Raw genomic sequence first — 16,659 nt, 5'->3', positions numbered from 1 at the left:
CCCTAAAAGGCATGAATGCTCTCCAATTTATCAACATCCATCTTGAACTGTAGATACCACAACTGGACGCAGTACTCCAGCAGCAGTGTGTAGCAATGTTCCCCACAGTCTAATCGTGCACTGACTGAGAAAGTGTTCCTTCAAACACTTGGGAATTTGCTAGAGTTCAATTTCACCAAATGTGCTTGTGTTCTTATGTTATATGACAGTCAAAATGAAAGTTCCTCATCTTCCACCTCTATAATACTCATTATCTTAAATTATACACATATATATCATGTTTCCTTTTATTCGTCTCCTTTCTAAAACAGTGCCATCATTTTTAGCCTAAAGTTTGTGCAGCCTTAAAAACGCAAAATTCTTGGCTTCCAAGAATAACAATATTCATGCCAAAGGATCGCCACGTGATTTCAGCAGTGGCTGATGGATAGATAAATAGACATGAATCATTTCTCTTCCTCTATTAAAACGTGGGCACACTTGATGCAAAACATAGTAACTATTTAACAGCACCCAAGAGCATTACAAAACAAGGACAGAGAATGGCAAATTGTATTCAGCTGAAACTGCAGGGGAATTCCACTAGGTAGAATGTAGTTAATATATACTTTTTCTTGATTTAATCTCTACTCTTTGTAACGAGAGAGGTAGAGCTTGTGCCATACTTCAAGTAGTGACACAGAAAATATGTTCCCACACAGCAGATGTTCTTTAATGACCAGATCTACCTTAGATTGAACCCTTCTACAACAGCGTGAATAGTACAATCAGCTCCTAGGAACAAAACTGTTCTGACTGTTTAATTTTCACTACTGCTAGTATCAGATCAGTTAACAACAACAGTTTATCTTCTAATACTGTCAATCTTCAATTTCTGTGTATAAAACAAAACATAAATGAGGAAACTGGGGGAAAAACTGCACTTACAAAACAAATTTGACAAACTAAATTCCTCTATTATAATACACTGCTGCAGCATAATTTTTCCCTCAGATGTGACACCAAATAAAATATCATCCTGTGGCACTCTAAAGGGAAAAGCAGGAGTTCATTTTATCAGCTTCATATTTCCTTGGGGTATTATCCACTCTATGAAAAACCTACTTTGAAATGGGATCTCTCTCTTCCTCACAGATTCTAATGGGAACAGTAAATCAGTTTTATAGAAGTATAAGCTGAATTCCCAAAGGGCTTCAAGCCAGTTCAGAGTATGCTATGGGATACAGTAGCATTTTTTAAAAAGTTTTTACAATACTGATTGTGATGGGTGTCCAACAGTTCACCATGCACATTCAAAGCCTCAGAATGGCAACACAGCATGGGACACATTAAATAGAGAAGAAGAAAATGAAATGCAAAAAGTAGGACAAGTATCATCAATACATAAAACTGCTAGGCTCAATATCTGCAGCGAATGGAATATTTTATCATTTCAAATTCTCTTATATTTCAATCTGTCAGGGCCTGATTCTGATCTGTTTACTTGCAGCTATGTCATGGTTAGTCCTATTGATTTCAGTACTGAGGCCTCTATTCTTTCTTGACGGCCTGTAGAGGAATATCAGGTACTCTCTGACCTGAACAAGGGTATCTACATTGAGCCCTCATGGAATCTGAAGGAACAGGGTCTTTTCTTATTGCTTTACTGCTTCCCTAAATATGTTCTCATTTGTTTGATATTCTTGGTGGAAAAAAGGCATTGTTGGAAAAAGAAGTCATTACAACAAGTATAGCCATTAAAGTTCATCCTCAAAAAACTTATATATGGGTTCTTATGGTATAAATTGACATCGTCAAATGAAGAGAATCAGTTGAACCAGGATATGTCCCAGCATAACTCATCCACTTGACTGGATGAAGCACATATTGTCCATTTTACTGCCTGTTGATCCTGCTGGATAACAGGTGATGTGTTCGTCCTGGGGAATGAATCCTCTGGGCCATATTTCTATAGGTGGGGAAGCCAACTCTGATGTGGTTCTGGGGCTGAGACTATGAATCTTTCTTATCAATAGCCTTTTCTTCCTGCTGCAAGGCAATATCCTCCCCAGTACACTGCAACGTGATAGTATTTTGAGAGGATTACATAAGCTTCCCTCACTCTGGGCAACTAAAATCACACAAATTCTAAAAGAGCTCTTTGTCTGTTTCTGTCTTTCACACTTCTGCCCACACCTTTTATTATAGTCAATGACTCTAGTCAAAATCCTGAAAATATAAACAAGTATTTTGAATATGGTGTCATTAGAATTCATGTGTTTTCACTTTTCATTAGGATTTAACATTATCTATTTCCCTCTTCCCTTGTAATATGACCAATCTGCTGACAGGTGTTTTGCCATCTTTAAGATGCCCTTGATTTTTTTATTCATTTGCCAGCATCTCTTCATTAAATGAGGAACATATTCTATTTATCTTTCCACACTTTCCACTATCACAGCTTCACTGGAAGGAGCACAACACACTGTGGTCAGAGAAGTATTACATACAGCAGAGATCATGCCCTCTATGTAAGTAGCCTAAAGCATGTTTTTGGGTAGAAGTTTTCTTTTAAAAAATGCTCACTTGCATCACAATTGCAGGAAATAGTTAATAATTAAGGACCTCTGGACATTTTATCCAACTTCATTTAATATGCATCTTCTGCCAGATGCCCGTTGTAAATGGCCTGCCTTTGTTTTCCTTGAGACTTGGGTGCTGGTTATATGTTAGGTGCCACCATGGGCAGGTTAGGATTTTGAAAAGGGAGTGCAGATGGTGAGGTGCATCACCACGTATCAAATGACACATATTTTTCTCCAGTTAAAATAAACTATAAGCTTTACTAATATGCTAGGGGCCCATGTCTGTATTATTCAGTTTAAGTTTGAAGCAGGAGCTGGGGTGGTACAGGTGCCAAGGCGCATGGTTAACAGGTCATAAATTCAAAGCCATTGCAGAAGTGCTCATAGTGAGGCTTGTCAGAGTCCAATGAAATCTGTGAATTCTGCTAAATATCTTGTCACAAGGACATGAAAAAGGAAGGAACGACTGAAGTAAAAATGAATATAACTTCATTGGAATGAGTTAAAAACAATCTGCAAGGCTCTGAAATAGAAGCTTCTTTACCAGGAGCAGCCAACAGACTTCAGAATTATAGAACAAAGGATAACTTGATTGGTGAAACAACATTTAAAAAAGAGAGGGTCAGTAACACTCGTGGAAAAAAAAATTTAGAAGGGATCAGGTAGATTATAAGGATCCATGACATCAAGCTACTCCCTCAGCACTGCCTAATTTTAAATGCTGCTGCCACTGCCAGATAGACCGTTTTAAACTTCACTGGTAGACCAGGAATCAAATGGGGGTGCACCTCTTGTGGATCAACCCCTGGGTACCACATATTTATTAACAGATACTCAGTTCTCTGGCAACTCCTCAGGACACAGATGGATTTCAATGGACAGGAAAACTTAATTTATGTCCCCTGTTAGCTGGTTTCCTAGCAGGAGATTTTTCTTTCAAATTTACAACCTCTAACACCGTAGTCCAAGTCGCTAAGCCTAAGATTGTTCTGTTTGGCTAGGGACAGAAATTACACATCAGTTGGTGTAAGTGATCAGAAACCAGTTCAAATCTGTAACATAACAGAAGTTCAGTGTACATAAACTGCTTTCAAAATGGCGGAAACCGATTTAGGATAAACCTGGATGAATGTAGTATCAGATTGGACTGATTTAGGTTAAATAGGTTTACTGAACTTCTGTCCCAGATCCTCTCCAGATTCAAGTTAACTCTCAGTCTCCAGGATGTTTTGTGCCTCCCCTGCAAACCTCCCCTTTGCAGGGTGGGCAGGCTAGCTTTGGCCCAAGCTACCTGCTCCAGGAAAGCAGGGAGGTGTGCTCTAGTAGTCCCCCAGCTTCTGGCCTGGGCCACTGCAAGCATGTGGCTGCATTTCCAGAATCAAAAGTGAATGTCTGTTCACTTGTGTACCAGTTCAATCTATGCAGCTTAGACTAACCTGCAAAGATTGAATCAATTCAGTCTTGGGATTTTTCACTGCCTGTACTTAGCCTTTGGGTAAGTGATCTACTCCATTAGCTACATTATCTCAACTTCAGCCACCTTGAAAATTACCTTTTCCTACAATTGTTGACAATAATTGAACTAGGGAGCAATCATTTATACTCTGAGTATAGAAAAGATGAACATAATGAAACTTCCCCCTTTTGCAAGCTGTCAAATGTGCACACGTCTGTTCCGTAGCACTAGTAGGTAGTGTTACACTTCACAAGTGCATGTGCCTTTTGCTTGCTGTTGGCTTTTTATTCAAAATACACATGGCCCACATCAAATTCCCTGCTTGATAACAAACAGTATCATTCACTTTGCGTATCGTCTGTTCATGATTTAACCTCTAACAAATACATGCACTTAACATTATTTCTCTTTCTCTCCTGTGATAGTGTGGCAAGGCTTCACTAATGACCCATCCTTGTCAACAATTGTTAGAACTCTGCTGACACATTAATTCTACCCTGGATGTGAAAAAGGTGCTAGGGCACCAAAAGTCTTGGAGAAAATACTACAAGCTCTGAGAAGGATGATATAAGGACTTAGGGCTTGATCCACAACAGGTGTATATGGAGCTTAGGCGCTTAAATATAAAATTGCAATGCAAAATCCCCCATTCAGTTGTTACTTAACGCTAAGAACACTTAAACTCATAAGGTATCACCTTGTTTGACTTTAAAGTCCTCTAAGCACTCCAAATTCTGCTTCTCTGCATGCCCAACACTGCCCAGTCTCAGAAGCAAAATGTCCCCCTGGGTAAAGAACTAAGGGCTCCTCTGGATAATCATAGAATCATAGAAATTAAGGGCTAGAAGGGACTTTGAAGATCATCAAATCCAGCCCCCCTGCTCTGGGCAGGAATACTGTTGAGATCAAATGATCCCATCAAGCATGGGCAACTGGTGCCTCCTGGCTCTGCAGGAGCACCAGTGGCCAACAGGGGGAGGGTGGTCCCCCAGCAGCCAATCACCAACCCCAGAAGTGCTGCTGGCGCTTCTCAGGGGGGCACTGGCTGGTGCTCCCCACTCCCTGGCCAGTGAGGGCCAAGTTCAGGGAGGGGCCCATGCCCCCCCTACGCGTTGCCTATGGCAGCAAGGTGTCTGCCCAGTCTCTTCTTAAAGACTTCCAAGGTTGGGGACTGCACCACCTCCTTGGGAAGTCTATTCCAGATTCTGGTCACCCTTACTGTAAAGAAGTTCTTCTTTGCATCCAACCTGAAACCATCCTCTAACAGTTGCTCTTTGCTCTTTGTCTTTCTGTGGGGTGCCCTAGTGAACAGTTTTTCTCTCAGCTCCCGATATTCACACCTTACATACCTATAGAAGGCCACCAAGTCCCCCCACAGTCTTCTCTTCCCCAGGCTGAATAGTCCCAGATCCCTTAGTCTTTCATCATGAAGTTTGTCCTCCAGGCCCTTAATCATTCTTGTGGCCCTTCTCTGGATCCTTTACAGATTCTCGATGTCTTCTTTGAAGTGCGGCACCCAGAACAGGACACAGTACTCCAGCTGGCATCTCACCAATGCTGAGTAGAGAGGAAGTATCGCTTCCTTAGCTCTGCTCGTGATGCATTGGCTAATGCATCCCAGTATGCTATCAGGTCTGTTGACTGCAGTGTCACAATGGCGACTCATGTTTGTCTTGTTATCAACCATAACCCTAAGGTCCCTTTCAGCCATCATGCTGACCAGGACACCTCCTATATTTATGTTGCTGGTTACTTCTCCCCAGATGAAGCACTCTTCATGTATCGTTACTGAACTGCATCCAGTTCTGCTCTGCCCACCTTTCCAGCTCGTCCAGGTCCACCTGGATCCGAATCCTTTCCCCTAGTGTGACCGCTTTTCCCCCTAACTTAGTATCATTCACAAACTTGGCCAGCGTGCTTTCCATATGTCAGGTAGCCACCAGGTACAGGTATGTACCCCTACATTCCGCTGACATTCACTGGTCCCCTCAGGGTATCTGCACTCCCTAAGGTAGATTCGGGTAAGGTCTGGTGCCCTTTCTTCTTTCCTGCCACAACTTTGATGACAAAGAGAGGTTTGTGAAAGGGAGGTGGTGACTACCCATCCTACACCTGGATCGACCATCGGGGTTGCCTCAGTGCCTGAAGCCTTAGCATAAAACGACGAAGGGACCCACACGAGACCTATTTCTTTACTCTCTTCCTTTTTTAACTATATCTTTCTTTCTTTTCTCTGGGTTTTAACTGAAGTTCTAGGGCTTGGTCTTTGCCTGCCTTAGGATGCCGTCGAAGTCTGGTCCCAGATGGCTGGGGCTTGGTTGCCCCTTTAAGCCTGCCGGCAGCTTGTTCTCTGCCCAGGACTCCTCTGGATACTTTGTTACTGATGCCTCTGCTGGGGATTAATTGGCGGTATCTACCGCTTAACGAGAAGGGGAACTCCTTCTTCTAGGCACACCCACATGGATGGATGCCGGGTCCCGGTCCGGGCTCTTGAGCAGGCACCAGGAACATCAAAAGGAAGGGAGAAAAAAAAGGAAAAAAAAAAAGAACCCCACGGCAGCCAGTTCGGGCGGATCCACTGCCTCCGCCATTTCCTGAGTCTCTGCCTCTTCACTCCCATGGCGGGAGTATTACCTCCTCTTTGAAGTCTGACCAAGGGCTCACCCAGCTGTCACCGCCCTCTTCATGCATCTACGGCTCCTGGTCTTCTCCCTTCTCTCCTTCCTCGGCTCCATTTCCCATGCCTGGATATTGTTTACCCTGTGGATTAGCCCCAATCTGCTTCACCTGGTGAGGAGGTGAAGCCAGGCTCTGGCGGATGGGAAGCTCCCGTCACAACCTGGATGTCCTGGTGTGGTGAGATCCGTGCTTCCGGCTGGGGTTGAACTCTAGGTGAGTATCCTTCAGACTCTTACACCATATTCTCATCTAAATCACTGATAAAGATGTTGAACAGCATGGGGCCAAGAACCAAACCCTGCAGGACACCACTGGTCATCTGCTGCCAAGTCGATACAGACCTGTCCACTAACACTCTCTAGGTTTGACCTCCTAGCCAGTTCCCAATCTACCTGACTGTGGACTCTGCCTGCCCACAATCCCCAAGTTTTTTTATAAAAGCATCATGGGAGATCATATCAAAGGCCATTCTAAAATCCAAATATATGATATCAACCACATCTCCCACATCTAAGTGGTTAATTACTTGATCATAGAAGGAGATGAGGTTGGTCAGTCATGACTTGCCCCCAGTTAAGCCATGTTGGCTATCTTCCATTATCGTGCCATCTGCCAGTCTCTCCCAAATGGACTTCTTGATAATTTTTTCCAAAATGTTACCTGGTATTGTGGTCAGACTGATTGGCCTATAGTTTTCTGGATCCTCCCTCATCCCCTTCCTAAAGAGTGGCACCACATTGCCACTTTTCCAGTCTTCCAGGACCTCTCTCAAGCACCACGAGTCTTCAAATACCTTCGTCAATGGTTCTGCAATGACTCCAGCCAATTCCCTCATCACTCTCAGATGTAGTCCATCCAGTCCTGCCGACTTACAGACATTCAACCACTCTAAGTGCTCCTTCATCAGTTCAACAGTGACCACTGGTTGACAATCGCCTCCCTCCCCTCCCCCCTACATACATGCAGTATCCAACCAGGTGGGCAACCTCCATTTGCAAGCAGGAACACCGATTCAAATTATTCATTAAAGAGCTCAATTTTCTCCTGTCTGTTACCAGCTACCCCGTCCCCTTCTGCAAGGGCCCCACATTTCTCTTGGTCTTCCTCCTGCTCCCTATATTTCTAAAGAAGGACTTCTTATTGTCTTTGATTTCTATTGCCAGCCTAATCTTGGTCGCCACCCTTGTCTTCCTTATGCTCTCTCTACAAATGCAGGCTATACTTGTGTATTCCTCCTTGGTGACTACCCCTTGTTTCCACTGCCCAAAGTCTCCTTTTTAAAGCACTCCTTGACTCCTCTGGTAAGCCAAAATGGCTTCCTGGCCCCTTTACCACCTTTCCTGCATTCAGGAATGGACCTTTTCTGTGCTCTGAGGATCATTCCTTTGAGGAACAACCACCTTTCCTGAATTCCCTTCCCCTCCAGTCCCTCTTCCCATAGGTCCCTCTCACTATTCTCCTAAACTCACTGAAGTCAGCCTTCCTGAAGTCAAGCACCTCTGCCCTACTGGCTGACTTCCCTGCCCTATGATGGATCGTGAATTCTATCATCTCATGATCACTGGATAAGTTCCCAAAGGGACACAATCCAGTCACTGGAAAACATACAGAAACATTGCTTGGGTCAGGGAACCTAGGGCTCTTCCTTCCCAGTATGTTCTCCACACAACTGTGGAAGCTTGCTAGTTTTTAAGTCCATTCCATCTCTCTCCTTTTCTCTTTCTTTCTCTTTCACAAAATAAATTTTGATTTTATTTTTCTGCAGAGTGGCATAACTTCACCAGGAAGGTTGGTGAGAGCTGTATGTATATATCCAGATTAGGCTGTAATCTGTCCTGGAATGTGAAAGAAGTGAACTGAAACCTCTCAGGCTGAGGAGGTTATTAAATGCAGGTCTCCTACATCCTGGCCAGGTGCTGTACCCCCTAGTTTGTTATCTGAAAGGTGGCACTACTCCATCTTTTTAAGAGAAAAGAGTGAGCCTTGATCAATTCTTTGAAAGAGTAGATGTAAATGCCTACCCTGATGGGAAGATTCTTGTGTTTGGATCCTATATAGGCAGAGATGTCTGACTCAGAAGGCACCTATGCTCTAGCGAGTGGTGGAACATACACCTCTTTTCATTGTTTCCAACTGCCAGGTGGTTTTCCATTCAGTGCACTGGCTGGTCTAGATCTCTGGTCTGAGGTAGAAAACTCTTGCCATGCTCTGTTCAAGGAGCTTGGGCACTTGGGCTCTGGACTGTATTTCAGGAGGCAGACTCCTAAAAGTTAGTCACAGCAGAACTAAATTTTAGACATCTAAGTTCCTTATTCACTGTGACCTACAGTTCACGTGCTTCTTCTGCTGAGTGACTGTGGATGAGATCAGAGAAGCATCAATGGCTTTGGTAAGTTTTTTCCATTTAATTGACCTTTTAACCTATGTCAAGAGACCATATACTCAACCCTATTTACTCTGAAGTTGTATGTAGGCTTTTCATTAATGTCTTCACTGTCTGTCTTAAAAATATGCCTAAACCATGCTTCCTCTCAATTATAAGTACACCTGGCATGCATGTATTAATACTATAGCCCATCTTCTCAAAAAGCAAACAGCATAAAAATGCATATTATACCTCACTGTGCTACAGGGCTACAAGAGTCCTCTTCCTGGGAATATGCTCCTACTTGACCCATTTTCCAATGAGTAGAACAATGTGCACAACCATCCTTCAACTCCCTAGCCTACCACCCCACTTCTAATGACAACTGCTATGTCCCCTTCTTACGTTTGCATCTCACTTCCAAAGAAACTCAAAGATGATTGAGTCAAGTACTGATATTGAAGAAAAACACACCTGGTACACAAAGCAGCAAGGCAACTTGAATTTTGCATTGTGCTGCTCTTACATTATGCAGCACTGAAGCAGTTAATCAGATATGGAGATATGAGCCAAAATAATTAGCTGGATGAAAGATGTGAGAGAAGGAAGGGTTAACTTCAGAAACCCAGTACTTTGACAGTTCTTCACAGGAGACTTTAGTTAACTTTTTAATTGACATTTTTTTTTGGCCTATGCTCTTTTTTTGTTCTTTGTGAACAACTAGACAGGCTCAGAAGACACTGAGCATCAAAAGCTGATTTTTATCTAACTCTGTATTGATTTAAATCAAGGGCTAATTCTGCTTCCATTGTGCTACTTCTTCTGGCAGATCCTCTGCTGACATGTTATAATTAAGCAATGAGACATGGCAGGGAGTGTATTTCTGGATGATTATATCACACCATAGATGGCATTATAAAGCATTAAATTATAACCTCCCAAGAAGTGCCATGTTGTCCAGAAATACTGTCTGAGATGTCTTTTGCTATTATTATGAAATGGCATTTAGAAATACTAAGAAAAATGTGGAAGACCGTAACCCCAGCATGCATATCAGCAAGGGCACACTAGGCCTACATTCTCATATGTGACAGTTGAGAGATTTAGTTGGGCCAATGTTTGGGAGTCCATTTTGAAACACCTTGAAATGGCCTGATTTTCAGTAATTGTTGACCACTCAACCTTTGAAAATTAGGCCAGGTGAACTGGATTTAACATTAATTTGTGGCCAGTATAAAAACCTCATTTTTTTTCAGCATCCTGACTTGATTTGAACTGGAGGTATTTTGTCATCATCTTGCGTTTTCCATAATGTTAGTTTTGCAGTTCCAGCTTTGTAGAATGACGATGATTTAGCAGCCATGCTGGATCTCATCATGTGTGATGAACCATTCTAAGTAATAGTGGGCATGATGAGTTTAAGAAAAGCTACAGATCAAAGCTGGTTGAAGGAAAAATTGAGTTCCTGACAGAACTGAATCTCTCAGCAGGAGTGGAACTTTAGCAAAAAAATAAACTAGGAAGAAAAATAGAACCTCTTCTTTTTTCTTCTTTTTTTTTTGTTTTATAAAATTGTGTTTTGAGACCAGTCACATTACTAGAAAGTTCAGTGTGCACAACGTTCTGTTTTATTTGTAAGGGATAAGACCTTATTTCTACTTCTTAAATTCCTCACGTTGTCACACCTATAGTATAGAATGCACACTCAATGAGCAATCTTAGGACATGCTGTTGTACAAGAGACCAGTATGGGCAGGCAGCTGCTACAGGTGTGGGGATAAAAGATTGAATTTTTTTTTTTTTGGACAAAACAAAAAAAAACAGACTTTAATTTAGTAACATGAAAACAGTCAGTAATTCATGCCAAACCAAAATTATAGCATATTTTTTCTCTAACAAAATTCATGATGCTTGAGGTTTTCATTGATCATCCTTGACTCAAACCTATTCTTTATTTATTTATTTTTTGGTCACACTGGATCCTGCTCACTCATTCACTGGTAGAAATTCCTCTCCACTTACAATTTTGGACTGCATTTGCTTTTTATTGCTTTTTTAATCTAACACATTGTTAATAATTACATTTTCCAGATCCTGAATCTTGCATCATTAATTTTGGAAACCTATACACCTTCCCTCTATTCACAGGAAGTTTTATAATATATCTACTACATCTTCTCTTACAGTTCTGAACTGCAGCTGAGCAAATTGCAGGCTGCTTTCCTTTCACCACCTGGTGGACTGCTCTGGAAACTGCATTTCAATTTGTACCTCAGCCTGATAGCCCAATCTACTCGCTATAACGTGTCCTCACAGCATCCCCTAAAGAAGATACTGCAATAACACAGAAGATGGTACTTGTCAACACTGAGATGAAGTATCCTAATGATCGGCCATTAGTGCATTTGACTGTTTATGTGCTAGCTGTGGAGAAACCAAGAGCTATTCCAGCATCTACTTGTAGAAGCTGTAGCAGTCAACAATTGCAGAAATGCCCATTTAGGAGAGCTAGTACATGCAGAGAAACGAAATCATATTCCAAAAAACTTGAGGTAAATAAACAATGTATGCAATTTTACACTTTGAGAAGCTTAATTTTCACAGTGTGAGACAAAATACCAAGATTTCATTCTCATGTAAGAAGCAAAACTCATTCTTCCAACTATGGTGGGGATTTGCCAAAAATACATAAAGTAATGCTGGAACATAAAACTAAGATAGCTTTCTGCATGAGGATTAAAAAACATAGTGTAAGCAAACAGCTGAAGATACAAAGAAACACTGTGCAATTGTAGCCAAATTACTGATTGATTTAGAGGAGTCCTGAAAAAGCCACTTTCCTTCTTTCCAGATTATACCTGAGGTATCATTAAGACATGCCAAAGAAAACACATGCCAAAACATGTGGAATAAATAATTTCTCACTTGTAATTTTGGCTTCTTCTGATCCCCCTGTGCTAGCAGAGAAAGTGTTTATAATTGCTCCCTCCAACGCATGGAAAAAACAGCCAAACAAAACAAAACAGCAGTAACAAAATGAAAGCCACCAAAAAATTCTCAGTCTGTGATGCCACACTTTCAGTACAAGGGACAGGCTGACCTTAACTCAAAATAATATATCAAGAACCATTTTCAAAGAAACCATCCACAAATCCATTAGCACAATAAAAACAAGGCAAGAGAACTAGACTGGAATAAAGGAACATGGACAATTTATTCAATATAGGCAAGAGACTATTGTTTTCTGCTTTCATTGTGTCAGACCAGGTATGAGGACCTTCAGCATCTGTACACAACTCCACAGTTACTTAGCACTGGCTCAGCCTAAAAAACAGGTGACTGTGATGAAATGCATTCTGAAGAAGGTATACCTCACTTCCAGGCTAGAGACAGACTTTACACATAAACCAGTTTAAGTGATCAGAAACTGGTTTAAACCTGTAACAGAACAGATGTTCAGTGCACATAAACCAGTTTGAGAGAAAATGGACAAAACCGGTTTGAGATAAAGCTGGTTGAAAGTAATATCAGACTTAACTGATTTGGCTCAAACTGGTTTATGCAATGTCTGTCCCAGACCCCTTGCTGGTTTGAGATAAACCACACACCCCCAGCATCCCAGCATGCTCTCTGGGCTGGGTGGGGCTCTCTGCCCCTCCACTCTGCTCCCTGGCTGGAGCTCCTGCAGAGACTTGCAGGCACAGCAGAGCCTGCCTGCCCTCCCCCTCCCCCCCCCATCACTGCTCAGGCAGGAAATCAATCCCCTTCTCCATCTCCCACAGCAGGGACTCCAGCCCCACGGACCCTAGGCATGTGGTATACTAGCGAATGCAGATGTGTGTCTCTCCAGTTTCACTGGGACAGGCCGACAGAACAGTGACCACTTAGGGCTGTTTCGAGCTAATCAACAGGTCAGCTGGTAAGCCGGTTAGAAGAGTTTGAAGTAATGGAGGGAGGCTATTGTTTTGCTGATTGGGTGATAAACACTGTTATCAGTCCCCTGCTGGCTTGCTTACCTGTCAGTTTGCTGCAGACAGTATGAGGAAGCAGGGTGGGAGATTGAAAAGCTCTGTATCATCAACAGATGCAGGAACCGCACACCCCACCTTGCCTCAGAGTGCTAGCAGGGCCTGAGGTCTGGCAACACTCCCACCCCTTGAGCAGCAAGTGGGGAAAAGCCTGGGATGGTGGAGGCAGAACTCCCTAATCAGAGGACCTACAGGGCCTGGCTACACCCCCCTCAGCTCAGTGCTATAAAAGGGAAGGGAGGGCTGCTCTAGCACTCCCTGTCTTCTGGCTTCAGCCACTGCAGGCATGTGCCTGAATTTCCTCAGTCCAGAGAGAAGGTCTGTCCAGTTACAAACCAGTTCAGCCTAGCCAGTTTATACTAACCTGCAAAGACTGAATCAATTTAGGCTCAGGCTTTTTGAATGTCTGTCCCTAGCCCCAATGACCATCCCTTTAGTTGGTCTTGAATCATGCAAATAGCTGAATTTTGGAAGGCTGTTGGACTTGCTTGGATCTCTGGGAAATGCTAAACAGCAGACATAGCCATGTCAGGGAAACCTGCCTGCTTCCAAGGTCCCACCATCCTTCTGAGGTAAAAATGAAATGCAAGGGAAATGATAGATAGATGGGATAGTTTCCTCTAGCTACCAACCTAACAGGCATGCAAATACAATTGCATATAACATGGGTTGCGAAGGGCTCAGAACTACACAACCCTACATGGAAGCAGGGAAAGACTCACAGTCCGGCTTGACAAGAGGAAGCCTTTCAGCTGCCAGTTCAAGTAGGCCAAATATTCCCCAGCATCCATAGAAAGAGAGGGCCATAAATAAGGATCTAAGTCATGGCGAGACAAAAGGTTTTTCGTGGCCTGCTTACAGTGTGCAGAGCCAATTTCATGGGCTTTTTGTGGTGGCCCAGCCCCTCACCGCTCATTGGCAGAGGGGCCCTGGCGGTTCCACCCTCACTGCTGATTGGTGGAGGGCACCTTCACTCAGTCTGCCTCACTACTGTTTTTTTGGGTTGATTTTGCTGGAAATTGCTGCCAATGCCAGATTTCCTGGAGATCATGGCCATTGCAGATAATGCTGTTTACTGTGGCTTCTGCAAAATCTGCAAAACCACGATTTAGGTAGATGCCTAACCATAAAAAAAAAAAAAAATTGTGCAAAACATTAAGCTGAACAACTAGTGACTGATAAGAAACAGGAAGGAGGAGAGGAAAAGAAACAGTACTGCCCAGCTAGAAGACAGACAACTAGATACCAGCTACAAAGTAAACACAGCAGGCTTCTGGCACAGTATGTACTGGCCTTTTCAGGCACTTGTACGCTGGGCACCTTTGTCCCAAGGAACAGAGCAAGGTGTCAGTAAAAGCCATGATATCTGTCAGTGTATTGTCAATGACAGGTGCCATCAGTTCAGTAAACAGGAAGGGAAACAAAGGCACCATAAGTAAACCATTCAGTTACAGGGTAGTCATGATGGTAGTTGGTACTGAATACTAATAGCAAGCCTTTTGTTTTGTCATCACAGGTGAAAAAACTGTAGCTTAGGTGCTGTGATATCTCTACTGAGCCTCATTTTCTGAATGACACACAATACAGTACTGCTAACACAGAAAAGCTGAGATGTACTTTCAGAGTGGTGTCTTTGCTCTCTCTCAGAGTATGACCCACACTGCACAGTGTAAAGCTCTTGCACTTTGCTCTCCTACCACTAATGACTTTCTTTTCTTTCATGAAGGTAAGGGGGCAACTGAGTTTCTTCTGACCATGCCTCTTGTTTAATTAACTTGTGTTCTCATAATGACTACTCTATGTAGGATTCCCTGCTCAGTTTATGGCACCTTTTAAACTGCTCACGATGCATAAAAGGATTAATTTGGCTGCACATATTCAGCAAAGAATTCCTCTGGAATAAGGGGACTCTGCTTAACTTCAGTGTGCCAGCTGAGGACCGCCTCATACCCTGTTGGACTGTCAGGTGGGCTTAAGTAATACCAGTCACATTAGGCTCCCTAAGTTTGGGTGGTCTGTCTGCATGCTATCAGGATGCCATCTTTGCTACTACAATTCAGAGCTGCTAATTCAGTGAGCAGAGGGTCCACTGTTGAGGGAGAGAGCAGACTCTTGAACAGAGCTGGAATGCATGCAGCTAAATACCTTGTTAGTTTTAACAGGGAGGCTACAGGTCATAGTAACAAAGACCTCATCTAGGTTTACTGCTCACAAACAAGCCTAGGCTTTAACATCCATGCACCATTCAGGCATGGTGTTATCCAAGATATCTACAAAAATTGCACCACCATAAAACAGTCCCTAGCTCAGTGCAAAGTATTTCAGGGTTCCCAGGCTCTTTTCATACACTGATCAAAACAACTTCATGTTTACAGAATACACATCCTAGTTCTCACCAAATACTAAAAACATCTTTAGGTGACACGATTGTGACCTTCCCACCAGATAGGAGGACCTGTTTACTAGGACACTCTGAACTCTGTTTTAGTGTCTTTTACTCAAAATAATACTCCTAATTTTCCCAGAATTTCTACTTAGGCCCTATATGGTCTGTTTTCCAGCCACCAAGGTCTAGTGCTCATTCTGTTACTGAGGCCTGCTTTGGTTTGTGCTGTTAATAGGTCTCTGCCGCTGTAAAATTTCTATATGCACTAATTAATGTATCAATTCATGTTCCAGCAAGGACTACACCTCCTAGAATGTAAATAGTTAAAGAGTCCTGATTCTCCACTTCCTTATAGGCTAAATACAGACAGTCAAAAAGCCTGAGGCTGAATCTATTCAATCTTTGCAGGTTAATCTAAGCTGCATAGACTGAACTGATATGCAAGTGAACAGACATTCACTTTTGACTCCAGAAATGCAGCCACATGCTTGCGGTGGCCCAGGCCAGAAGCTGCAGGGCTCTAGAGCAAGCCTCCCTGCTCTGCTGCATCAGGCAGCTTGGGCCTGTGAGAGGTGGTTTGTGGGGAAGGTGCAAAACATCCTGGGATGCTGGAGGACTGTGAGTTAACTTGAATTTGGAGGGGATCTGGGACAGAAGTTCAAAAAAATTTAATTTAAATCAGTTAATTCACATACTACATCCATCCAGGTTTATCTTAAACTGGTTTGTGCTATTTTGAAAGCAGTTTACGTGCACTGTTGAACTGCTTTGTTACAGATCTGAACTGGTTTCCAATCACTTATACTGGTTTATGTGTAATTTCTGTCCCTAGCCATATTGCAATGCATAGACATTCCCCCTGAACTGAAGAAATGCAGGCACATGCCTGCAGTGGCTCAGGCTAGAAGCTGGGGGGCACTAGAGCAGCCCTCCCTACCTTTCCACAGCGCTGAGCTGGGGGGTGGGGGGAGTGGCCAGGCTGCTCTGATTAGGTATGGGTATAAACCCCCACCCTGCCTACACCATCCCAGGCTTTTTCCCGCTCGCTGCTCAATGGGCAGGAGTGTTGCCAGACCCCAGCCCTGGGCTAGCACTCTGAGGCAGAGGGGTGTGTGTGCAGTGCATGCATCTGTTGATGATACTGAGCTTTTCAATCTCCCTCTCCCTGCTTCTTCATACTG

This window comes from Alligator sinensis, unplaced genomic scaffold, assembly GCF_000455745.1.
Source record: "Alligator sinensis unplaced genomic scaffold, ASM45574v1 scaffold1091_1, whole genome shotgun sequence".
In the NCBI taxonomy this organism is placed as follows: domain Eukaryota; kingdom Metazoa; phylum Chordata; order Crocodylia; family Alligatoridae; genus Alligator; species Alligator sinensis.
Note: the sequence above shows the minus strand (reverse complement) of the source record.